Consider the following 26,964-nt stretch of genomic DNA (forward strand, 5'->3'; position numbering starts at 1 on the left):
CAGAAAAGGGGAGCATAAGCAAGGCTAAGGTGAACATAAGAATGACCCGCACTGGGTCAGACCAATGGTCCATCTAGCCCAGTAGCCTGTCTGCCGACAGTGGCCAATGCCAGATGCTTCAAAAGGGAATGAATGGAAGAGGGCAGAATGTAGCCCTAGATATGAGAGGAGACCTGAGAAGATTTAACTTTAAACTCAAACCTTTAGACTTTCCTCATTCAGACACAAAGGCTCCCCCCACTGATTTTAGCAATGAGCTCTGGTGGAGCCAAAGAGGCACTGCTAGAGCAGACATTGACAAGGCTCTGTCTAATCTCTACCATACTTAAAGGGCTACTTTATGCACTCTGCTTTCCCATCTAAAAATACAGGCAACGGCTAGGATCCAGATACTCCCGAGGGCTGGGAGGTTTAATTTCATTTTAAATGCTTGTTAACCTTGTCTGCTTCCATTTAACATGGGCTCTACAGTCGTCATTTCAAAGTCTTTTCATTTTACTTGCAGAGAACTAAATTTTGGTTTGGCAGCGCATAGAAACAAATCCTTCCGCCAGAATGAAAAGGTCTAATCCAATATGAACTCTCCACTTCGGTTTGTGGATGATACGCTGAATTCTCAGTTGTATAAAGGAAATCTGAACCATGGGGGGGAGGAGATCTACTCTGAAACAATGAAAATAGAGGTAAGGAAGGAATTCCAATACGGAAAGCGGCATGTTTCAGAGCATGAAGCAGACTACGCAGCTTATAACCCCTCCGCTAAAAGCACAGACCAAGATGGAACATTGTCAAAATAACTGTGCTCTCCTACAGCACTGTGTAAGGTGATGAGTCACTGCCGTGCTAGGCTCCAGCCAACCCACAAGCCAGGAACGGGTCTGGTGACTCTCAACGAAGGTACATAAGCCTCACAGGCGGAACAGCAGCTCAGTCTGTTCCGTGTCACTCCAGTGCTTGGAACTCTCTCCTGTCTGATCGTGGCAACGGATTCCCCAAGCCTTAGCCCGCTCCAGCCCTGCTCTTGCTCCCGCCCTGTTCCTGCTCTCACTCTGGCCTCACCCCAACCCTGCATTGGACTGCTGATTCCAGCTCTGACCCCTGGCTCCAACCACTAGACCCAACCATCCCCATAACGGTTTCTGACACAACGGGAGCAAGGACTTAACTCTTCTTTGGAGCTCAGCAGCCCACTGTATAGAACTCCTAATAACTCCCATACTGGGAGTTGTGTGACAGGTCAAGCTGTCTCTTGGGGACAAGGAAAAGACCTTGCGAGACAACCAGCCAATGCTTTGTGACTAAACTTGTCTAGTTTGCCCAGTGTGCTTTTTGATAGGGCCCTCAGAGCAGAGCTCTGGAAGAAGGATGGATAAGAGCTGTCCTCCACTACAGCATGAGGAGGACGAAGGGTTCCCAGTTTCGAGGGAGTTGACCAGAGAACTGGTCCCAGTGTAAGTGTAACCTTTTACCTGAAAATGGGAGGGCTGAGTTTGTGGGACAGAGTGAGCTAGCTCTGGAAGATTGAGAGTGGAGGAGTAAGCCACTTAGGGCTCCGAGAGAGGAAAGCCCTGGCTTTGTCACACCTTACAAACTCCTGAACATGCTGCAAACAAGGTGATCAAATACCACCCACTTGGTTCCAGGTGGAGAAAAGAATACAGCTGAGTAGGTGCTGACTCACAGGGAAGTCAAAGGGAAAGCAGGTAGAGACCCTGAAGAGTTCGTTCCCCTCAGTAACGGCTTTGAAACTCCAACAAAGCCCCTGTATGGGGAACAAAGGAAGAAACCCCTCCATATTGTGTCTCTGTCTTTGGGGTACATTGTCCAAAGTGCTACACTTCGCCCTTGGGATCGCTGGTCTCTACAGGCTGTTTTTTCTTCTGAAGTTTTAATAAACACCTTGGTTTTCAAAAAAAATCCTCTCATCTCTTGGCCTTACTCTATTCCACCACTGCACTGGTGGGCAAAGTGATCCACTTTGCTTCAGCAGGGTGACACCTTGAGCATCTACACAGTGAGGGATTGAAAAACATGAAGCTTTTATTCAACCAAAGAAAAATGATTCATAGACGCCAGCAGGCACTCTGCTGTTTCAAGGCGGTCTCAAGTTGGAAAAGAATCCAGTACCACAAAACCTAGAATGTAATGTAATATGTCACCCCTTGGTGCTCAGTACAGCTCGCCTCAGATTTCTGCATCTCTCCCCCATAGTTGGATGCAGTGTTGTTGTAGCCGGGTTGGTCCCAGGATATCAGAGAGACAAGGTGGGTGAGGTAATATCTTTTATTGGACCAACTTCTGTTGGTGAGAGTGCTGAGTCTACATGGAGCTAAAGAAGAGCTCTGTAAGAACGAAAGCTTCTCTCTCTCACCAACAGAAGCGGTCCAATAAAATATATCACCTCACCCACCTTTATCTCTCTCCCATAGTCTGTTAATTTTACTTGACAATTTATACCTCCTCCACACCGGAGATGTTCCCAGATTGACTTAACTGGATTAAATCCAGGATTTGAGGGCTCTAGTTTCACGGCAGTGTTCCGTGTACCTACTCGCTGCAATATTGAGTGGTTCACACAAACAATACACTCTGGTTGTATTTACTTCTCTTCAGCTCCATAAAAATCATGGATATCATCAGGTTAAACTTATTTTTAAAATAAAATTTCCTTACTTATCTATACCGAATGATGACTACTTCAGGTTACTAAAAGTGAAAAATGTCTCCATCTAAATTAACAGCCCAGGATCAGTGCATGTGGCTTACTTTTTGTATTTCACTGTTTGGACAGTACAGGCCAGTCAGTTTCATGCCAGTATCATAGTGATTTCCTCACCCAGGAGGGCCTTCTCTACCCTAAGAAAATAAGGACCCACAATTCCACAACCATTGCAGCTCCAAGTTCACCACAGACTAGAGGACACAGAGGCAGAAACACCTGAGTCCTGCCCATGCGACCACCTCCACAGGACAATTACAAGTCCTAAGCGTGCTAGCGTAGACAAAGCCTGGCATAATGCTGTGGGGTTGAGTTGGAAACACTGCAGGGCAAGGTTTGAATGCAAACAAACAGTTCTCCTTGGAAAAAAAAATAAATCATGAGAACACTGTTATTGAGCCTCGGTGCTATCAAATTCTGCGTTTGCAACACTTACATTAGGGGCCTATTAGTTCTGTAATTGTGCTATGTTGAAAAGAAGACCAGAGGACTGCAGCCATACAAGAAGGCAATCTTCACTGACTACCGAGACTGCTCACCTGAGCTGTCCCTTATTTAAAACAAAACAAAAAAAACCCACCCAAAATAAGCACCATGCAACTAGTATACAAGACTCCTTATGCACAGAATTTTGACCCCAACCTCTTCAGGCTACAGCATGCTAGCATAACACTACAAAGAGGACACACACCTGGTCAAACTATCTACTTGATGGCTTCTAACTATGGAAGCCAATGGTAAGTTAGAGAAGCAGCAAGAAGGCAAGATCAAACCAAAAAGTCTGCTGGTACCCAATTAGCATCCCTGCTGCCTGAGTCTGATAACAAAGAGAAGCGTGAGCTAGCAGAATGAAGGGAAAAGTTTCCATTTCCAACCGACAGTGAATGTTGTTTTATCCGAGGAGTCAATAATCCAATCTTTACAATACAATTGAGAGCACTTTGTGTTTAGATTTAAATCCACACAGTCCAATCCAGTGGCTCTTTTCCGTCCTTCCTGACAGCACACTCTGAAGGGAGCGATTCTTGTTCTACAACTGAAACACCATGCTGGTTCTGCCGCCAATAAACACCTAATTTTCTAAACCATGAGTGACAGGAGAGCAGAATGCTCCCCTTGTACCTTTCTCAGGATTACCAAATGAAGTCAGTGTGGGAAAGGAGGAGAGGAGCGAGAAATCTCACTTATCTTGCCTCCAAGTTTGACAAGCAATTCTAGACAGTGGTGGTAATATTTGATAAATTCTCATTTTCCCTTCTAGGCTGTCAGGTAATCTTTTTATTGACAGTGCTACAGGAGTTTTTCTGTAGTCTCAGGGAAAGGGCCTACACTCCTGCTTGTTATTAAATCAAATACACATTTCTAATGGAGAAACCACCACCATCCACCCACCCAGAAAATAAAAACCCATGGATATCAGCTTCCAACTACGCACTTGAAAATTACACACTGCACAAGCTTTAGAGAGAGAATACTTACCACCGTGGTACCTTGGTCTATGGTTGGGGCTCCAGGCTACATTTGGGGCCCCTAAGTGCTACCACAGTACAAATAATAAATTATGGGAATAGCCTCTGTTTCTTATTCTCAGTCTGTTTTTCCATTACCTAAGCAATTGGGCTTCTACCACTTCCTTGGGGAGATGATTCCAGAGTTAACAAATCTCAATGTCAGGAAAATTTTCTGTGACTTAATGTTGCCCTATTATTCTTAAATACACCCACTTGAGGACTCCAGGGGGCGCTGTGCAACATGATGGAGCAGATCCCTGGAGCTCCAGAGCCATCCACTAATGTCCCATTTCCATCTCTAATCCAGGGCCCTGATCAACTCCTCTCCTTCCTGCCAATAAAGGCACAGTTACCTCAAAACTCTGGAATATCAGCAGACAAAAGTTTCCGTCTACAGATTGCTCTACAAGTAGCCAAAAATCAAGGAGAACGGAGGCCTAACCACCGCCTGCATAAGATGGCTGTTGATGAGGACACCATCTATAATGGCCCGGCTGGAGAAAATTGCTGTAGACACAGTAGATCTCAAAGCCACAGTAAACTGACTGTTACATCAATTAACTCTGCCCAGGTGTAGTGAAGACTCAAGACTTTTCTTCTCTTAAACCTAAAGTGGCAGACCTCGAGGGAAGGTTTTGCCTCAATAATCTGAGAATTATAGGATTTCCAGAAGGAGTAGAGAAAGGCAACCCCCTAGCATTTGTTCCCCAGCTCCTTTCAGAAGTGCTCAGCCTGCCAGATGATTTTAAATTTGAGTTTGAGAGAGCACATAGGTCCCTGGCTCCTAAGCTAGCCTCAAATGCCAAACCTTGCACCCTGATTATCAGATTTCTCAGATTTACTGTAAAATAAAATATAATGCAGCTAATCTGTGAAAAAAAAGAAATGTTTTGGGGATGCCCCAGAAAGGTAATGATTTTTCAAATGTTTGCAAAAAATATGGTTGAACAGAGATCAGCCCTTAGAAGAACAAGGGAACTTGTCAAACAGCGAGGGCTCAAATATTTTATAGAAGTATCCAGCTTAGTTTCATGTCAAGATTGGTAAGGAAGTGGATCTGTTCCAAAAGCCACAAGAAGCAGAACTCTGTAGCCTGCAGTGACTTGAGAACCTGTTCTGTTTTAGACTAAGTTTACTTCTCATTTGTTTATGTCTCTCTTACTCGCACTCATGAACTTATCCAGTTATTAGGACTTGCTTGGGTTCGCTCTTCTGCTCTAAGGTGATACTTTATTAACTTTTGGGACATGTATATCAATTCTCATCACATGGCTGCATGTGAAGTACCCCAGCAGAGAAGTCAAGGGAACACCTCATCCCAAACCGATCACATGGGAGAGAACTGACTTGGGAAAGGATTTATTTAAATTGCGCATTAGCAATATCAGGTGTCTTTACTCCTATTTGTGTTGGGAAACTAATGAAACATTTGACAATATCCCTAACTGGACAGATCAACAGGAACTATTTATGATTGTAAAAGGCCTTCGTGTTAGCTCAGCACCCATGCACACTGAAGAGACCGCCCGGAGGTGGTGCCGCTCTCTGTTTCTCTGTAGAAATTTGAGAGCTCCAATACCACTGTTTTAAAATTGGTGCCAGTGGGAGACCTGGCTGTGTCACCACGTCTAACTGCTGGGGATCTTCAATGCCCGGCCGCTTGACATCCCATGTGCTGGAAGCACGAGAGGTGGCTCTCCTCCCTGCAAGAGGTCATGGAAACGACCAAGGTATTTGTATTCCTATGGCCACCAACAGAGCAGAGAAGGCCAACGCATGTTGCTGAACTACGTGGACAATGATTTCTGCCCTCCCCATCATCTCCTACTTCTTCCTTGTCACCCTGTCTCTGCTTGTCCCTCTCCAATATCCCCGGCCTTCCTCTCCTGCTATGTCTACCCTCCGTCCCATTTCCCCAATCTCTTTCCCTGGCTGTCCCATCCCCCTTTGCCCTAAATCTCTCCCCCACACACAACTTCTTCAGCCCCTTCCCCCACCCTAACACCTTCTATAAGCTCAAATGCCGAGTACATGAACATAACGTACAACATTCTCTGGGGCAGTGATTTACAATTTGTGGGAGCAGTTTGATTTCTCCCATTGGCCATGTTTAGTTAATATGAGGAAGGGAAACGGAACATTTGGTGGCAAACAAAGCGTGAGGGGCCATTCTTCACTTTTATTAGATCCCAATTCCAAAATTTTTATTGAAGAAAAAAAAAAATTGGCTGTTCCTGGAGACAAACAAATCCTTAGTAGATGCCCCAAAAGCCACAATCCCACAGCTGAGGAAGAAGGATGTGCTGGTTAAAAAAAAAAAAAAAAAAAACACCTGGGTTTAAAGGGAAAGTGAAGGCAGCTGTAAAAAAAAAAAATTAAAATAATATACAACAAACAGAAAAAAGGGGAAATTTATAGTAATGAATATAAATCAGACATTAGGAATTGTAGACAACTGATAAAGGAAGCTGAGAAGCACATGGAGAAATTTATGGACAACAGAGTTAAGGTCAATAAGGAGGGTTTTTTTTAATATATTAGGAAAAAGAAGAATCCTGCCAATGATAATGGTCCATTACTAGATGGAAATGGTAGAATTATCAATAATAATGCAGAAAAGGTAGAATTGGTCAACAAATATTTTTGTTATATATTTGGGCAGGCAGGGGAAACAGATGATACAGTCTCATCAGATGGTGATAACACACTTTCCATTCCATTGGTAACTCTGGAGGAGGTTAAACAGAAGCTACTAAAGCTAGAAATTTTAAGGTCAGCAGATCCAGATAACTTGCATCAAAGAGTTTTTAAAGAGCTGGCTAAGGAGCCTGCTGGACAGTTAATCTTGATATTAAAAAGTCTTGATGCACAGGGCACTGGAAGAAAGCTAATGTGCCAATTTTTAAAAACGGTAAATGGTATGACCTGGGTAATTATAGGCCTGTCGCCTGAAAACTGAAATAAGACATGCATTTTTAACTGGGAAGATAATTAAACATTGGAACAATTTACCAAGCATCATAGTGGTTTCTCCATCACGATTGATTTTTAAATCGAGATTGTAGTTTTTCTAAAAGTTCTGTTCTAGGAATTATTTTGGGGAAGTTTTATGGCCTGTGTTATACAGGAAGTCATACGACTTGCTAATAATTGGGGGGGGGGGGGAAAGAGAGCTATAATTTGGAACAACTGGCTAAGCAAGGGCATCAAAGGGATGTCCAAGTTAGCGAGGGAACGAGCACCTTGTCTCATTTCTAACACTAAGCAACTACATGACCTGACAGCATCAGTGGAGTGGCGGTACTCACAACTAAAACATTTGCTAGTGATCATCAAGTCCGACCTCCCGCATAACACGAACAAAAAAACTCCCCAAACTCTTCCTAGAGCAAATCTTTTAGAAAAACAGCCAATCTGGATTTTAAATGGACTATGAAGGAGAATCCTCCATGACCCTTGGTAAACTGTTCCAATGGTTAATTACCCTCACTGTTAAAAATTTACATCTTATTTCCAGTCTGAATTTGTCTACCTTCAACCTCCAGCCACTGGACCATGTTACAGAGGTCACACAGAAGCACAAGGTGTCATGAACTCTCAAAACCAAGGAAAGACATTAAAGTGCAGAAATGCTACCAAGAAAGCCAGTAACAAGGACAAGCAGCTTGGATTCTACATAAAACTCCTACTACTCTACTTCATATTCAAATAAGGTTTTGGAGCCTCTTGTCCTTGAGAATCCATTTAAACACAGAAGGATTCCGCACCAAGGTTTGGCTGGCTGGTTTTTGGCTGTCAGCTGTAATTTTTGCAAGTCTAAGCTCCAATCTAAAAGAACAAAAGAGGAAGGGAATCACTGATAGCTGTAATGACAACCCCATCAGTGATTAAGGCTGGGAATGTCTAAGCATTTAAGGGAATTAGGTGCCTAAAGCCCACTGAAAAGTGCTCTTAGGCACTTCTAAAAATCCCACCCTTAGAGTTTAAGCACCAACAGTTCATTTGAAAAGCTAGAAGAGAAACATGGCTGCAGATGTAGATCACTCTATGAACTTCATACCCTCATATCTCCATGTCTGTACTTTGTCCCATCAACCTTTTACCCTCAATCGGGGATATTGCAGATTATGTATTCCTCATGCCACCTGATCTTAAACCAAACTTTGCACCCTCGATAATCTGTATGTTATTCCCTGATAACCAGAAACTTCTATGCTCAAACTCTGTTCACAATTTTTTTTTTAACATCATCTTAATAAAATTTTAAAATCCAAACACGCTGACACCCTGGATGAGCAGAACTCCACAGCAGCTCCAAGAGTGACACTTTACACAGTCAGACCAACCTGCTACTGTTACCAATCCTCCTCTCCTGCAACTGTGCACAGCACAGTTTGTTTGGGGTGAATCTTGCCTCTCTGCCTTCAGAGCCTCTTGCAAAAATCAGCTCCTTTCTCCTGTACATGCCGGTATGGTGGTGGTATTGTCAACCTTACCCTCCTGCCCTCTTACTGCTTGTTATGCTCCCTCCCTCCATCTTGTATAAGCTCTTCAGGGCAGGGACCATATGTACCAACAAGTTTGCACTAGGTCCTATATAAGAGAGGGGGGAGGGATAGTTCAGTGGTTTGAGCATTGGCCTGCTAAACCCAGGGTTGTGAGTTCAATCCTTGAGGGGGCCACTTGGGGATCTGGGGCAAAATCAGTACTTGGTCCTGCTAGTGAAGGCAGGGGGCTGGACTCGATGACCTTTCAAGGTCCCTTCCAGTTCTAGGAGATGGGATATCGCCATTAATGAGGCACTATTGATTACTTTATTAGTCCAGCCCTGCTTGAGAGAGTGGGTGCACACATCAGATTTACCCATGCTCTGCAAAAACTCTGCTAAAAGCTCAGTCACCACCTGAAGGCTTCCCCTTCCAGACAGGGAATGTAATGGAAAATCCCATATAGAAAGACCATGCAAGTTCCCCAAACATCTGCTAATCTTCCTTCTCTTTCACCCCATCCCCCACAAATCTTTTCACATCAAGCTGCTGTCCTTCAAAGGATATATAACAATACCGTTACAACCAGCATGCCATTTTACATAGGGCCCACATCACTCCCTGGTGGGTCTGTCAAATGGTATCACTCACGTCAATGTTAGTCCTAGGTTTTATGGTCATATAGGAAAAAATGTTAAAGCCATGACACCAATCACCACCTTCAAGTCACAATTCTGTTATAAATACTGTCCCTTCCACCCCCACAGGACAAATTCTCCAGGTTCCCATTTCCTTCCCCCAGGCAATATAGCCTCATGATTCTCAATGGAGCCCCTTCTTTATTTTTGCTTCCTCCATCCCCTCTTAGCGCTCAGTAGTTCACCTGGCCTTAATTATCCCTACATAGCCACCATTCAGAGCCACACCTTACTTTCCACCCTCTCCAGTGGTGTCAGCTTTCAGTGCCTGGCTGATGCCTCATCATGGGTTACTTTAGTTGAATACAGCTATGTAGGGCCCTACCAAATTGACAGCCATGAAAAACACATCACGGACTGTGAAATCTGGTCTTCTCCCCGTGCAATCTGCTGTTGTGTGTGCTTTTACCCTATAGGACTCAGATTTCACAGGGGAGACCAGCATTTCTCAAATTGGGGGTCCTTACCCCCAAAAGGGAGTTGCAGAGGAGGTCACAAGGTTATTTTAGGGGGGTCATAGTATTGCCACCCTTACTTCTGCGCTGCCTTCAGAGCTGGACAACCAGAGAGCAGCAGCTGCAGACTGAGGGCCCACCTCTGCAGGCAGCTGCACAGAAGGGTGGCAATTCCATACCGTGCCACCCTTACTTCTGTGCTGCTGCCGGCAGTGGCTCTGCCTTCAGAGCTGGGCTCCCGGTCCGCAGCCGCCACTCTCCAGCTGCCCCGCTCTGGGCAGCAGCAGCACAGAAGTAAGAGTAGCAGTACCGCAGGCCCCCACCCCCCACAATAACCTTGTGACCCTCTCACAACTCCTTTTTGGGTCAAGACCCCTACAATTCCAACATCGTGAAATTTCCGATTTCAATAGCTAAAATCATGAAATGTATTAATTTGAAAATCCTATGACTGTGAAAATTGACCAAAATGGACCGTGAATTTGATAGGGCCCTACAGATATGCCAGAGATTTAAGATGGCTGGCTTGAGCGGTCAGCTCTCCTCCCCGAGGGGTACCAAGTTATTAAAGCAAGTTTGTCGCATCTGCATCCTGTTCTGGTTGGGAGTGGGGATGCTTTTGATTAAAGCTCTGTAATTTTGTTTTCTAATCATACTAGGATGCCAGTGAAATCATGCTCTGAACAATTTATATAAAATTCATAAATATCGGCCTGCAACAGCCAAGTTTCTGGTTAAAGCTACAGTCCTCTCACAGTAGGTTCACTGTGGCAGTCTTTTAGCTGACCTGTTCTGCTCATCCACAACATCGCTAGCATCTATCAAAAATACAGCTGCATATTTAATATTTTTCCTGCATCATGTAATTCTTATTCTAGCCCTCTATTTAGGGAATTACACTCATTAGCACCACAGGATAAGATCTTCTGCAGCATGTTTCGTTGGACTCAGCATAGGACCCCCAAACTCTAATCCTATCTCTGACGTTGACTCAAGGTGTAGCATTGGGAAAAATCACTTTGGTGTTGATTCAGCAAGGTACTTAAGCACATGCCTAACTTTAAGCCTGGGATCAGTCTGACTGAAGTCAACAGAACTACTCAACATGTGATAAGTTAGGTACAAACTTAAGCATCTTGCTGAATTGGGGCCTTAACTGTGTGTGTCTGGTGTTCTCACCAGTAAAAATGGATTACTACTACTCGTCCTCCTCACAGGTTGTGGCAGGATTAATTAAAGCTTGGGCAGCCTTTTGAAGATAATGGAGTATTTTGTAATCTAATAATACTCAGCACTAATTGCTTCAATTCTCTCTTCCTTGCATAATCTACTCTGCGATTATTTTCCACCTCGTGCTCTTTCATCTATTTCTGATTAATTGCCAGTTATTCCATCAGCGGAGTAGCCAAATATACAGCTGCCGAGTACTTGGTCCATAGCTGGCGAAACTCTTCTGTACAATATTCATATCTATTTTTAAGCTAGTCTGAAAGAGTCTCTCTTTGCAAGCTACTTATCGAACAATCTGCTGTTGGTTTTAGTATTTCAGCACCTTTTCGGACAGAACCAGGATACAAGGGAAATGTACTTTGCAAATTACTTTCTAATATACATCTCAACATAGCACCAAATACTGCAATAAAGGTCACCTAATTGATCAATGTTCCAAAACAGAAAATAGGCAGGATATTAACAGAAAACATCAGGTAAGATAAGCATAAAGTGAGGAGATCTGAGACACTTTTTTGTTTCCTCTGATGTTCCAGGATTCAGTGGGCTCTTGTTTAAAAGGTTAAAACAGTCTCAGGAAAACCCTGAGAAGATTAGCTCCAAAAAGAACTAGATGTTTACAGCAAACTCCCCGCACCCGCCATAACAGTAATCCTCAATGCTAGAGAGATTCCATACATGACAAGTAGAGGAGTGGGAATAGCTGAAGTCTGTGTCTGACTCCCTCAATGTTGTTAATTCCTGCATAAATGTAATGTTAATTATCATAAGAATTATCCATTGGTTCCTGCTAGGATAAGATGCCAGGTAGGTCTATGGTCTGATCTGGGGTGGCAAATTCTGTGCTCCTTTGTGGGGGTTCCAGACTAGGAAAACACATTCCAGGTGAAGCTCGAATTGGCTGAATGTTGTAGGAAAACTTGCAGAGCATTACTGTCATTGCTATTACAATACCACAACGGGGCCCAGTCCTCTGAGCGCTAGGTGCTGTACTAGAACGTTCCCCACTCTGAAATCTCATTTGTGTCAAGATGCAGTAAGTGGATGAAATGAACAAACTCAAGGAATGGAGGAAGGAAGATAAGGTTAACGAGGATGGGAAACGTAGTTAATGTTTTTAATACAAGTTATATGATCCATACTTTCCCTTTTCCTCTGTAGGATTCATACTTGCTTCGGGGGCAGGGGGGGTTCACAGCAAATACCACCAGACAACTAGCCTCATTTCTCTCTCATTGTGTTATATCTAAAACTTAGATTATAAACTCCTTGGAGAAGAGACCATTTTTTTTAGGTCTTCTATGAAGCATCTATCAGAATTTTAGGCACTATAAAATAATAGTAGGTGACTGCATTAATGGATGTTAGAACTGGGATCTGACCCAGGATTCCAACCAAGGCTGTATTATCTGTCAAACACTGAGAACTCAAGTCACTTTACAACTATGCCATTACAGGGAGAAGGGGGAGAAAACTAAGGGAAAGGAACTATGAACTTGAAAGACTACGCAGGTGAGCTTTCTAATCAATCATTCTCACTACAAACTATTACATTTCAAGTCAATGTTGGTGCCTGGGCTAGCTGAGCAGAAATCTTTCTAGATCAAACTGCACATGCACACGCAAGAACAACACGTCTGAAAATCCAACTTAGCTGAAATGATTTCACTAACCACCCTTCTCCTTTTCCCCATAGGTTAACTAATGTTATTGACGAGTTATGTCTATGGACAACCAGAGAGAAAGGAACGGGGAGAAGTTGTCTTATGGAAAGCTGTGGACCAAGGTCCCTTCCAGCCCTACATTTCTAGGATTCCAGTGTCTACTCAGCACTTTGGAGCAAGCCTCCCAGCCCAGGTCGACAGATTTAGCTAGCAGGGCTCGCGCTAGCGCTTGAAAAATAACTATCATCAGCGCTCTGAAACTGCGGCTCAGGCGCTGACGCCCACCCCCTCCCTCAGCTTCAGAGCCACAACTTCAAAGTGCTATTTATACAGCTAATTTCAGAGCGCTAGCATGAGCCCTGCTACCCACGTCTGTCAACCCAAGCTGGGAGGCTTGCCCCAAAATGCCATGTAGACTTACTCTAAGACAGCGGTTCTCAAACGTTAGCAACCCAAGGACCCCCATTTTCATTAAAAAAATGTTGTGGACTCCCCCCAGGCCCAGGCCCCTCTCCACCTCTTCTCCCCCAAGGCCACACCCCACCTCTTCCCACCCCCTCTCCATCCCTGCCCCTCTTGTTCCCCACCTCTTTCCGCCTCCCACTCCCGCTCCTCCCCCTCCCTCCTGCGTGCCAGGGAACAGCTGTTCTGCAGTGTGCCGGGAGCACTGGGAGGGAGATGGAGGAGTTGATCAGCGGGGCCAGCAGCCCTGGACATGATTCCGCCCTCTCCCTCTGAGCGCGCCCCATCCCCGCTCCTCTCCCTCCCTTCCAACACCTCCTGCACACCACTGAACAGCTGTTCCCCAGTGTGCAGAAGGCGCTAGGAGGGAGGTGGAGGAGTTGATCAGCAGGGCCAGCGGATCCCCTGCAGTACCCTCAGGGACCCCCAGAGGTCCGCAGACCCCAGTTTGAGAAACATTGCTCTAACATTCTATAGCAACACGGCCTAGAAGAATAAAACATACGAGAAAGCCCGTGTGCAAACCGGACGTCGAAAGGACACCAGACATGGAGTTCAACAGCTTCAAAGCATGCCCAGTGGGATACGCAAGGCACATACATGACTTTAGCTGTAAAATAAAGTGACGAATTAGAAACTACTCTGTTTACCTACGCAGCTCTAGTACTCCACACACGTCTCGCAGCTCCTCTCTGAATCTCACCCGTATCTTCCACCGCTGCTATAAAAGCACCTATAGAGTCCTCTTCCTTCAAGAATCTCAGCGCTCTTTACAAAGATTTAGCCTCAACTCCCTTGTAGGCCCAGTCCACGGGTAGGGAAACAGATATTGTGATTCGACCAAAGTCACTGAGGAATTCAATCGCGGAGCCAGCAACAGAACCCAGGAGTCCAACTCTATGGGAAGCCCCGCTTTTTCCCTTTACGAGATCTAGCAGTACAGCGGTGAAGCTGCAACTGGTAAATCCCTCTTCAGTTTGTTCTATAGACTGAGACGGATAGTGGCAGCGGCAGTCCGTCGTGTGGAGGGAAAGTATGACATTTACCAAAAGAGAAAAAATAAAGGCAATTCAGACACGCTTGTTTTATCTTCTGTAAAAAGGTGGATACTGGAGATGACCAAATACAATGTGAAATCTGATCTTCTCCAGACAGCAGAGCAACATGACAAAATAACGCAATGTTCTGTGCTGAGCTAGGATCTCCTTGCTAGGCACTTGGCTGGCATCCATGTTTACGACACAGGGCAAATGAAACAGGCAGCCTCTTGTTTTGGGGGGTACTATTATTCTTTCCTATTAGTTACACTAGCTAATGGTCTATTAATATCGAAAACCAGGGGCAGCCACAGGGCCACCTTACACGCCTTGTTGCGGGCACAGCAGCGGCAGCTTCAAAGCAAACGGCGCATAATAGCCTCGTCCCACTCCAGCACCCTCCCATATGCCAGTGCCAGTCCCTCCCGTAGCAGCTCTTTGGGGCATAGTGGCTGTACACGAGGCAGCATGAAACAGATTTCCTAATGTTTCACACTCTAGGAGCTCCTTCAGCATGTGCTCGCTATGTAATCCTCATAAACTGCTCCCAAAAACAGCTGCAGCTCTCCTTAATTAGTCTCTGTGGGCAACAGGCATTAATGATTTCAGCCTGATGCCTAACTATTTTGGTTTAGGTTCCCCACCCCCCCAAGCTCCTCTACACACACTTAACGATAGCCTGGTTGGGTAACATAACCTTTTGTCAATGTCACTGCTCGAGAAGTTAAGTTAAAAAGCATTTAACCAGCTGTACCCCTCAGCCCCGGGCCCAGCAGAGCAAGGCGTGGAAGCTGCAGTTACTTGCAGGTCTTGGCTGAGCTTATGAAATTAACCCAGCAATGTGATTCCTACGGTCCCACTTCTACCTGTGAGAGAGCAGGTGTTACGAAAAGTTACTACGGCACTGGAAACAAGGTAAACCCCATTCCCTGCCCTATAAAGTGATTTCCATTTGAGTCAAGCACCCACAGACAAACTACGGCACAAGCAGGATCCACCTGTTTGACAGATTTTTAAACAGCAATAAGCTACCATGGTGGGTCTAGATTTGACTGAGTCTTAGAACAACCCTGTTTTCAAAGTAACAGCCATGTTAGTCTGTATCCACACTATCAGAGGCTCGTTCACCCGCACATCTACCAATGTGATATATGCCATCGTGTGCCAGCAATGCCCCTCTGCCGTGGACATTGGCCAAACCGGACAGTCTCTACGCAAAAGAATAAATGGACACAAATCAGACGTCAAGAATTATAACATTCAAAAACCAGTTGGAGAACACTTCAATCTCCTTGGCCACTCGATTACAGACGTAAAAGTTGCAATATTACAAAAAAAAAACTTCAAAAACAGACTCCAACGAGAGACTGCTGAATTGGAATTAATTTGCAAATTGGACACCATTAAATTAGGCTTGAATAAAGACTGGGAGTGGATGGGCCATTACACAAAGTAAAACTATTTCCCCATGCTTATCCCCCCCCCCCCTTACAGTTCCTCACATCTTCTCATCAATTGCTGGAAACGGGCCATTTTCATTACCACTACAAACAGTTCTTTTTCTCTCCTGCTGATAAAAGCTCACCTTAACTGATCACTCTCCTTATAGTGTATATGGTAACACCCATTGTTTCAGTGTGTGTGGGTGTGGGTGTGGGTGTGGGTGTGGGTTCCTACTGTATTTTCCACTGCATGCATCCGATGAACACGAAAGTTTATGCTCAAATACATTTGTTAGTCTCTACGGTGCCACAAGTACTCCTGTTCTTTTTACTGTTTTCAAAGACAACTTTAACATAGTGCGGCATGGAGAGAAGAGAGGTCTTTTAGCCTGAAAGCAGTTCAAGCAGCATTAAAACTGCCCCAGAGACCTGAAATACTCTCCATCTCCTCCTGCAAGGGTCCTGTGTCTTTGCCTGAAGGCTCCTTTCAACTACATTCCTTTCCAAGAATCACAGCTCCTTCCCATGTGTGAATGGGGCTCAAGGGTCTGAACAGTAGGTAATGGAGGAGATGTTAGCCCATCAAACCATTTTCGTGACTCAGCAGTTTGGGGGAAGCTTTCAGCAAGAACAGTTTGGAATAGTGGATTGTATATTAAAAACCAGAGCAGCATCCCCATCCTTGTACATTCCCCAGGCCTCATACCAGGAGCCAACTTTTGACACAAAGGAACCAATCATAACAAATCTATCAAGTCGACACAGAGCTCTGGGGAACAACTGCTCTGCCACTAGGAAAAGAAGCTCAGGGTCTGTGCAGCAGTTGCAGGGACTGTAGCATGCAGGAGATAGGAAGCAGCAGTAATTCACTGTAAAATCCAGGTTCTCTACACAGCCTGAGAACTGAAAAACTAGTGCTAATTTTAAGTCCTTCACCAGCATTATTTCATTCTAGGCAGAAGGCAACAAAGCACCACATGAAAACCCTTCCCTGGCAAGTGGAGACCCTACATTAATGCCAGCTTGCAGATAGACAAAGCTCAGTTTGGCTCCCATGGCAATGTTATCAGACTCCATTAGTGTAGTTTCTCTCCACTACGACCCTATTGTAGAGAAATGGCCTGCAGCCATACAGCTCTGACTTTTGATCCAATCAGATTTTGTAAGGTAAGTCATGTCAAGGCCTGGTCAGTATTTGGATAGGAGACCTAAAAGGGATTTCACGTTTCTGCAGGAAGTGGTGTTGCTACATTAGGTGGCGCGCTTCCGAGTCTGTACCAAAGCAATGCCACAGAGTGGTTCTGAAGGTGCCACCTTCTGGAGGTGTAAAACTCGAGGTCCCGACCACTTGTGGGCATTCAGGATCCAAGAGACCTTTTTGCCAAAGTTAATGGCCAACTCAGGTAGCTAGTCTGGCCATCTAAATTCCCCAGAAAGTACTATATGCCTGTAAGAATATCAGAGAAAATACAATCAAGTTGTTTTTTCTTACAAACTCAGCAAAAACTTTTAGAAATTCTTCCAGGGGTCTCTCCTCCTTTTGATATATGTGCACAACTCCCAGAAGCACCTGTGAGCGTTCCCTAGATATCTACCAGCCCTTGCGGGAGAGAAATGAATCTGGTATTATTGCTCCTGAGAATTGACAGAAGCAATGTCACTTCTTGATGTGTCGGGTGGGGAGAAGGGGGAGAAGGATAACTGATCATGAGACAAACTCCACTTCTAACCCTCTCTCTATCCCCCATCCTTTCCATACCTACAGCAATCAGATGCCACCCATACATTCTCACCAGCTCTTCCAGCAACAGCGGGATCACATTGCTGCAAGGCACACAAGACAATGGGGAGGAGAAACAGAGGAGCAGGGTGGGGGAGGGCTGCCCAACTCCAGATGGAGCACTGCACCATGGGACCCATCATCTCCACTGGCTGCACCAACGTATTAAAGACAAGGGCCAACACATGATCTGTTATGCAGAGCCCTCAGGCTCCTGACAGTTGTCAAAGCAGCCCTCAGGTGGACAAACCATGGGTGACCTTGTTATTACTAGATTACTTATTACTTAATTTACAACCCTGCTTCCTGATACAAGTCTGATTCCCTCTCGGCTCCCATCACCTATCTCAAGAGTACCACGCTAGCTTGCCTTCCTTAAAGTGTGTTAATGACATACACTGAAAAGCTGGCGGTTAGCAGACACATATAACTCAGCCCTTCCCCACTGATTTTGAAATTAAATTAAATGAATAGGCAGCAGGTTTAAAACAAAGAAAAGGAAGTATTTCTTCACACAATGCACAGTCAACCTGTGGAACTCCTTGCCCGAGGATGTTGTGAAGGCCAAGACTAACAGGGTTCAAAAAAGTACTAGATAAATTCATGGAGGATAGGTCCATCAGTGGCTATTATCCAGGGTGGGCAGGGATGCAAAACCATGCTCTGAAGCGTCCCTAGCCTCTGTTTGCCAGAAGCTGGGAGTGGATGACAGGGGATAGATCACTTGAAGATTACTTGTTCTGTTCATTCCCTCTAAAGCAGTGGTTCTCAAATAGGGCCGCCGCTTGTTCAGGGAAAGCCCCTGGCGGGCCGGGCCGGTTTGTTTACCTGATGCGTGCTCAGGTTCCGCCGATCGCAGCTCCCAGTGGCCGTGGTTTGCCGCTCCAGACCAATAGGAGCTGCAGGAAGCGGCGCAGGCCGAGGGACGTACTAGCTGCCACCCCCATTGGCCTGGAGTGGCGAACCGTGGCCATTGGGTGCTGCGATCGGCCGAACCTGCGGACGCGGCAGGTAAACAGGGAAAGCCCCTGGCAGGCCGGGCCAGTTTGAACAAGTGGCGGCCCTAGTTTGAGAACCACTGCTCTAAAGCACCTGTTGGAAGACAGGATACTAGGCTGGATGGACCATTGGTCTGACCCAGTGTGGCCGTTCTTATGTTCTTATGATTAACACAGATGATTTTGGATGTACAATACAACTAAACTGGGCGGCTATTTATAATAATACACCATCTTTGATTTTTCATATCTATAAAATGTGGAAAAACATGGCAGCCTAAGAGAACGCAGACCAATAAAGCTGAAGCAGATTATCAATATTTAGCTACATGGAAATTTATAACAACCTAGGAAGCAATTTCTAATGCAACGTTCAGTAATTTGCATCACATATGATATTAAACAATAGAAATATTTACCACTGACAAAAGCTCTCTCTCCTCTCCAGTGTATTTCTCTCTCTAAAAAGGCATTAAGAGTACAAACCAACACAAAGCAGGTAGCAACAATTTCCTGAAAGTTCAGCCCCAACTGAGACATTTTGTAAATTTTAATATTTCATATTGCAAATATTAAAAAGTATATTCTTTTAAGAGGTACCCTATGGAAAAGCTTTAGTCTAGCAGCATTTATTACTGCAGAATGTAAATGGTATACACTGCACACACACTAACCCAATCTTCCTTTGGTTGGAAGGGACTCCTTTCAAGGTTATCGATGCTTCTAAGAGCCACTGTGATCTACTTGTCTAAGCACGGGCCCAGGAATTAGGGACTCGTGTTCCAATCCCAGTTCTAGCAGCAATTCCCAGTGTGACCTGGGTGAGTCACAATCTCTCTCCCGTCTGTAAAACTGGGGTAATAGTTCCCTCCCTGTAGGATTACTTATTTGCATAGTACTTTGAAGAGGACTAGCAGGACATAACCGTATTATTATGGTCAAGGCAGCTGGCATAGCTTGCATCAAGAACCCTGCTATGCTCAGCATTTGCAAGACTGTGTCCTATCTGAATTCACACCACTAAATTCTGCATTCTCTTGTCCTTTGAAAGAGGATTTTTTCATGATCGCGGGTTTTGTTGATCACTTACAGTGGTGAACACTGGGGCAACCACACCAACACAGCCCTTAAAAGCCAAACAGCTGCTAGAGCAGGGGTAGTCAATAGGCGGACTGCGGGCCAAATCCGGACTGCCAGATGCTTTTAACCAGACCCTGAAATATTTTTATTGACTTATTATTATCATCATTTTTTATTATTTTCTCTGGAGTCTGGACCTTGACTATACCTTCACCAAGAAATTTGCTCCTTGACCAAAAAAAATGGATTACCACTGTGCTAGAGAGTCTACTGTCGTCATAAGGCCAACTAAAATGCTCCAAAGGCATCTCAATAAAAGAATGCTCTCGGAGCCTCCCCAACTTGGTTTCCTGACGGCCTGCACAAAGGGGTCTCCAAAACTGTTTGGTGCACAGGGAGGATGAATGTGGAGACAGTATATTTAGAGAACTCCTATTGTAGGCAAATAACCTTGTATCCATAAATCTGTGCCCACGAGTGCCTTCTCCTGGAGACCAGTGAATGGCAATTACCGCAGATGTGGGCTAAGTACTTCAAGATAATGAGATGGAATGACCATACAACTATGGGGGGAGGGATAGCTCAGTGGTTTGAGCATTGGCCTGCTAAACCCAGGGTTGTGAGTTCAATCCTTGAGGGGGCCATTTAGGGGTCTGGGGATTAGTCCTGCTTTGAGCAGGGGGTTGGACTAGATGACCTCCTGAGGTCCCTTCCAACCCTGATATTCTAATGATTCTATGTGTTCACTTCAGTATTTCCTAGAAAGGCCCGAGCTGAGATCAGGGCCCCATTGTGCTAGGCACTGAACAACCGCACAGAGTTTAAATCTCTGCATGCAAGACAAACCAGGGCAGGAAAGGAAGCAGAGCCATAGAGAGATGAAGTGACTTCACATTGCTATGAAGGCAAGGACTGCCATCAAAGCGGTTGTGCTGCAGCAATTGGCAAGGAGAACCATGGAAAACATGCCGTGGAAGCGAGGTGATGTGGTGGCAGGGGACTGGACTCTATGACTTCTCGAGGTGCCTTCCAGTCCTAGAATCTATGAATCAGCCCATTTACCATCCTGAAAGAACACTGCAGCAATCCGTTATGCGTAAGAGAGATGCTGCTCAGAGGTGACTCTCCAGTATGGCCCTCTTCCCCAACACTCAAAAGCAAGGATCTCTGCAGAATCCTCGGAGAAACAGAGCATTCTTCCAACCTATGCACAATAATACCCAGGCTACGCACTGTGTCAAGCACTGTGTCAAGAAGGAAATTTTAAAAGAGGGGCTCAGAAATAAGGGCCTGAAGCTTCCTCACCCATCTGGCAGAGGTAAGCCACCAAAAGGCAGCACTGAGGGACAGTTACTTAAGGATCTGAAGTTTCAAAGGGAGGAAACTTTGGATTCAAAGGGCAGGCCGAGGAAATGAAAACAGAGGGGGTTCGAATGACACCAGAGCCCCCTGCTGGCTACAAGGAAAGACTGGCCCCGAAGTACCCTACTGCTTTCCAACACTCCCGGGTCTGCACAGCACAATGCCTGATGGACAGCAGGGATTCATGGAAGCAGTTCTGAAGGAAGGAGTCCAGTCTTTGCTATGCCGGGATATTTTCTCCAATTCCTGAATTCAACAAGTTCAGTCATCTGCCTTATTGCAGTGTCCAATTTTGTTCCCTATTGTTTCAAGCTTTAAACAACGGCAGAGGGATGAGAGAACAATGTAGATAAAGGATCTGTGGTTTTAACTCGGCAGCGTGGCTCCTAGCCCTAGAAACAGACATGTATTTTGTAGCTTACAGTGACTCTCTGAAATAATTCTGTCCATCTGCAGGGCAACATGTGTGAAAGTAGTTGGCATTAGGTTTCAGTACAGCCATGTAAGTTCACAAACCGTACGGCTATTAATACTCCAAGGCATCCTCTCCTGCTGGGAGGGGTTAAACGCTAGAACATTAACATGTCATGCCACTTGTGCTTCCAGATTTGTAGCAACTGTGCAAGCAGCCTGTACTAGGGACTGCAGTGTCCCTTTTTTAAGGGACAATGGCCACATCTCAGTTCTCCTGCTCCTTTTCTGCCAGCAGCTAGCTAGGTACTATCCTGCCCTCAATAACTTGGAGTGCGCCCCTCAGTCCAAAACTTAACGTGTAACCTAGGCATTATAATCAAATAAACCCTGGCCCGAAGAACCTGTGTCTGCTTGGTTAGGAGCGGTTATTCTCGACTGTCCAAATGGGACATTTGAATTTTGTGGCCAATTTTTAAAATGTCCTGCTTTTGAAATCTTTATCACTAGGTTCAAATACATTTAAAACACACAGGAACACACACACACACACCCCACCACCGCAAATCAGAAACTTATCATACTAGTTCTCCCCAGCCATTCGCAAATATGCATCTAGCCAAGAAAACAAGAGACATTGGCCATCTGGAGACAGCCAAGTCAATTTGGCATTTTCTCTCCTCAGGTGGCTCTCAGGGAAGAGCGGCCTGGTCTACACTTAAGCATTGGGTCAACATACCTACAGCGCTCAGGGATGTGAAAAATTCACACCCTGTAGCACCGTTACTATGCCAGCCTAAACACCGGCATAGATGCAGCTAGTTCAACAGAAGAATGCTTCCATCAACCCAGCTACTGGAGCTCTGGGAAGCGGAGATCCTACAGCGATGGAAAAAACCCTTCCGTCACTGTAGGAAGCGTCTACACTATGGCATTACAGTGGCACAGCTGTGGCACCATTGCTGTGCCAATGTAGCACCCATAGCATAGACATGGCCTAATACTATGTCCCTCATAATGCTTTTCATAAGAGTATCTCAAAATGATTTCTGTACATTATTTTTCGATACCCTCTAAGAGGTTTCTATAAAGGTGAAGAGATTTGCCCAAGACCATACAGGGAGTCTGTGGCAGAGCCAGGAATAGGCCCTAGGGATCCTGGAACTATTTAACTACCTTTCTTCTGTAGAGACTACTTCCGACCTTTCTTCTAATGGTCTACGTGGAGGACAGCAGACCGGATGTTTCAAAAGACTGCCTGTAGGGACTCACCAGCACAGTGATTTAACGCACTGCCTCTCACTTATGTTGGCCCTGTTTCATAACCCAAACGCGGTCACCAGTAAAAAGGAGGGTTTTCTTTTGTTTCCCGTTGTTTTGGTTTTGTTTCGTTTTGGTGGGGCCTCATCTCAATCTCTTCCACAGCACAAAACTATGAAACGACTTGCAACCGTCAATCAAGAGTAACAGTCACCACTCATAAGGTTCATGACAAGTATACGAGATTGGGCTCCCGCTCAGGAGGGCGGAGCTTGGACAAAACTGCCTGCAAGCCTGCAGCTGGAACCATACTGTAGGTCAGGGCCGAGATGCATTGGCAGAGCTGTAGAGAAATGCCTATGCACTATACACACTGCAGAGCTGTTGATCCTTCCCTGTCATGACCACTGAACCACTTTCTCCAGATTAAATACAGGTTTTTCAATCAATAACTGCACTAGCGTCCGACACAGCACCAAGGCTGCAGCAAGCACATGGCGGAATGTGATCACAGGTCAGGCACGTTGCCTCCATATATTTGAATTCAGCGATTACAAGGGGCACATCATTATGCTGGGGGAATCAGTAGTAAGAACAACATTAGCCATGCAGACACACGGACAGTGACAAACAGGATAGTAAATAGTTGAGAATGTGTCTCCTTATAATCCCACTCAATGGTTGCACTTGTGGAAAAAGGTCAGGAATAAAAACCCAGCATTTTACCCATTTAAACTCCGATTCAACAAAGCACTTAAGCACATTCTAAAAATCTCACTGAAGACAGTAAGTGCTTTGCTGACTAGGAATGAAAAAGCAGACGCTCAGGTGGCTTCCTGAATCAGGGCCTTAACACAAAAAGTGTGATGAAACCACAGGCACAACACTTCCAATCTAGAATCCTGCCATCCCAGCGTATAGCTAGGAAAGGATGTTCTAACGTGTTCAAACACCAACTCTTCCTCAGCTGCATAAGCCAAGAGGAAGAGGGAGGGAGTGGGAGGGGGGAAAAAACACCATGCAAAGCCTCTCTCAAACCACCCCAACAATTTCCCGGCTCTGGTGAGACTCCCGCCACCTATTAGGGAGTGTAAGAGGATGACAGATTACTGAATCTTTAGATTAATTGCTCTGCAAAGTGAGATGGTCGTGTTTGGCGCCCGACGTCAGCACATCCCATCAATCTCCGCAGCGGAGTGCTACTGTCGGGAGGTTAATCCCCTCCCCTCTCTCTTCTCCAGGCAGGGAGTTCATTTCCACTTCATTACTTCACAATGTAGTGAACCGACGAGTGTCTTACTTACCAGCTATGCTACACAGGCACACTGCATTATTTACTACACAGACAGCAGTACCATACACAGACACAGTGCTCTCACGGGGTGCCCACACTTTGCGGAACCGAGAGCTGAACCAGCAGTCTGATGGGGGCTCAAAGGCTGCACATAATCTGCATAGAGCACAGCAAATTATGCCCATCCTTTTCTCTTTAATGCAGAGGGGGCCTGAAGGGAGGAGAGGCCCCACCCCAGCATGCAAAGCTCCATCTTGTTCAATCCTTGAGGGGGCCATTTAGGGATCTGGGGCAAAAATCCGTCTGGGGATTGTTCCTGCGTTGAGCAGGGGGTTGGACTAGATGACCTCCTGAGGTCCCTTCCAACGCTGATAGAATCATAGACTATCTCCCCATATTTAAAAACGGGCCCAAATAAAGCACCTGGGGAACATACTGAACAGTCCTGCGCTGGCAGGATGATGCACAAGATGACCCAAAGAGGTCTAATTTCTGAACTCCCTCACTCTCCTTCTTGATTAAGGGACCTTCCCCATTTTAGGTTCTCAACTTTCCACCTAAAGTAAGCGTCACTGATTGCAGAAATACCGAATGATTTAACTAATGTTGCAGAATACATTTTACTGTCACCGACTTGATAACCACATTCACCTGTGAACTTCTGGTACCACCCACTGCTACAAGTTATCCCTAAAATCTTTTCCCCAGTTTATTTACTCTGTGCCTTTGAAAGGACTTTGCCTATAGTCAGTTTCATTGCTCTGTTGAAAGTCAGGGGAATTGCTGTGTGGTTCACTAACATGAGACATTGCTCTCAGGACCCTGTATGGAGATGTTACTATTAAGAACAGGAGCAAAGCTGAAACCAAAGAGGCCGCAGGCGGGCATGTGTACACAGAAAGCGGTGACCGGGGAAAACGGCTGAGCCAACCACGTTTAGGATGGTTTTCTCAAGCCTGCCCACTCTCTTCTGTAGGAAAGACACTTATAAATATCAGCAGAGGAGAAAAAACATTAACGTGTTTTAGAATCATAGAAATGTAGAACTGGAAGGGACCTCGAGCGGCCATCAAATACAACCCCCAGCACTGAGACAGGATCATGTAAACCAAGACCATCCCTGCCAGATGTTTGTCTAACCTGTTCTTAAAACCCTCCAATGACAGGATTTGTACATAGTTATACAGAATCACAGTGGAAGTGATTTTTTAAAATTGAGGGCATTTGATTCTATCAGAATTTAATCCCATGCTTTTAAAGTCACAGTATCCTTCAGAGAGAGCTTTACTCCAGATGTGTGTCCTTGAGGGGAAGGGACTGTGCATCCCATCCCCATGTTGTTCTTCCCTTACATTTCATCATTGCTCTGCAGTCCCCCTTCAGCACAAGGTGTAGAAGGGTAACAAAGAACAGGGCTCTTTCCAGCAGCATCATTACTGCTGTGTAATTACAGAAACCGAAAGCAAGATGTCTGTGCATCCAGGTTTATCTACACTATCCCTGTATGCCATTGATTGGCGTGTGGGAATTGCAGCATGAAACTGTATTTGTTTGGCTAAGAGACAAATTTAGATAGAAGCCGGAACAATGCCAGCCCTTCACTAGCCAGCTAACTTGGTAAAAGCCACTAAATATCCCAGCATACAGATAGCAGCTTGCCATCTGAAAGCAAGGCTCTGTAGCTGTGAGGAGACACAGCAACGAAGTACCCGACTGACTAGCATGTGTACCCTTAAACAGTAGATCCTTTTCCTGAGTTTGTTCTTCAACCACTGAAGATACCTATTTCAGATTCTGGCAGGGGTTTTCTGGCTCCTTCTCTTCTGCCTGATCTAGTGATCAAACCAGAAATACCTAAACCCAGAGACAACAGAAAGAAGGGAGTGAAAAATTTAAATGTCACCTTTTGGACTGTGGAGATTCAGAACGTTGGGCTTGCTTTAAGAAAGTCATAAAATAAGAATTATGAGTGACCCCCCGTTGGACTATTAGGAATCAGTTCAGCAGAATTCCGTGTATTATGCAAAATGTAACAAACCCCAAAATAAACAGTCTAATTCTAACACAAAGATCAGATATACCAGGGCAGAAGCTAATTATGGGAGCACTGTAAACAGGGTTTACTCAGAAAGGTTTTCAACACATCTGCAGCAGCTTTGGAGGCATGTGGCTCACACAACTACTACCACGCATAGTAGCTTTATGCAACAAGCCGCATTAACTGTAAAAGCAATAAAACTATGTTTAAAGTAAAACCCCACTCCACCACACAGCCCAAATCTGTCAGTGTGACATTATAGCTAGTTAAACACCAACAAAGGGTCAGACAGGCACTGGCCAACCCAGGAACATGTTCTCAGCTTACCAGAAGCAGAAGGTTGCACCTGATTTGCACTGAAAGGAAGACAGACTACGAGTACCAGCATGCCGTGCTCCACTTTGACTTCCGTGTACACTGCTCAGATCAAGGTGGAGTGTTACTTGCTGGGACCTTTATGTTCGAGATGGGGGCAGCCACACACATTTCAAAGTCATGGCTTAAAGTGGCATACACAATATTGTTTGTTATTACTGCTGTTAAACCCCTTGCACACGGGCTCACAACATTTGGGATGGTTATAGCCACTATTTCTTGTCTGCATACATAAGTCTAAGTTTTAAAACACTGACCTTTCTCCACCTCATCCCATTTAAACAACTGTAATAGTTCCAGAAAATAAGCTTGTTTTGGTGAGGGCAGGGGAGGAAGAGGGATTTCATTGCTGCTTTCCATCTCCATTTCCTCATGAGTCCCAGATCTTAAAGCACAAGTAAAAATAATGTCGGTTAGAGCAGTGGTTCTCAACCAGGGATACGTGTACCCCTGGGAGTACTCCGAGAGTCTCCATGGGGTACATCAGCTCATCAAGATATCTGCCTCGTTTTACAACAAGCTACATAAAAAGCACTAGTGAAGTCAGTACAAACTAAAATTTCATACAATGACTTGTTTATACTGCTCTATATACTACACACTGAAATGTAAGTACAATATTTATATTCCAAATGATTTATTATAGAATTAGATGGTAAAA

General features: G+C 45.0%; 1 protein-coding gene and 1 long non-coding RNA gene across 3 annotated transcripts in view; both read right to left on the minus strand.

Moving 5' to 3' along the window:
* The window catches only part of ZC3H3 (zinc finger CCCH-type containing 3), a 337,281-nt gene that overhangs the window by 246,276 nt on the left and 64,041 nt on the right, over positions 1–26,964 (minus strand). The gene's annotated exons all lie outside the window — the stretch shown is intronic.
* On the minus strand, positions 1,344–26,551 carry LOC135981844 (uncharacterized). The gene is made up of 2 exons (XR_010599042.1): positions 3,259–26,551; positions 1,344–3,107 (listed from the first exon to the last, which is right to left on the minus strand). It is a non-coding gene; the product is annotated as an uncharacterized LOC135981844 (long non-coding RNA).

This window comes from Chrysemys picta, chromosome 2, assembly GCF_011386835.1.
Source record: "Chrysemys picta bellii isolate R12L10 chromosome 2, ASM1138683v2, whole genome shotgun sequence".
NCBI lineage: Eukaryota > Metazoa > Chordata > Testudines > Emydidae > Chrysemys > Chrysemys picta.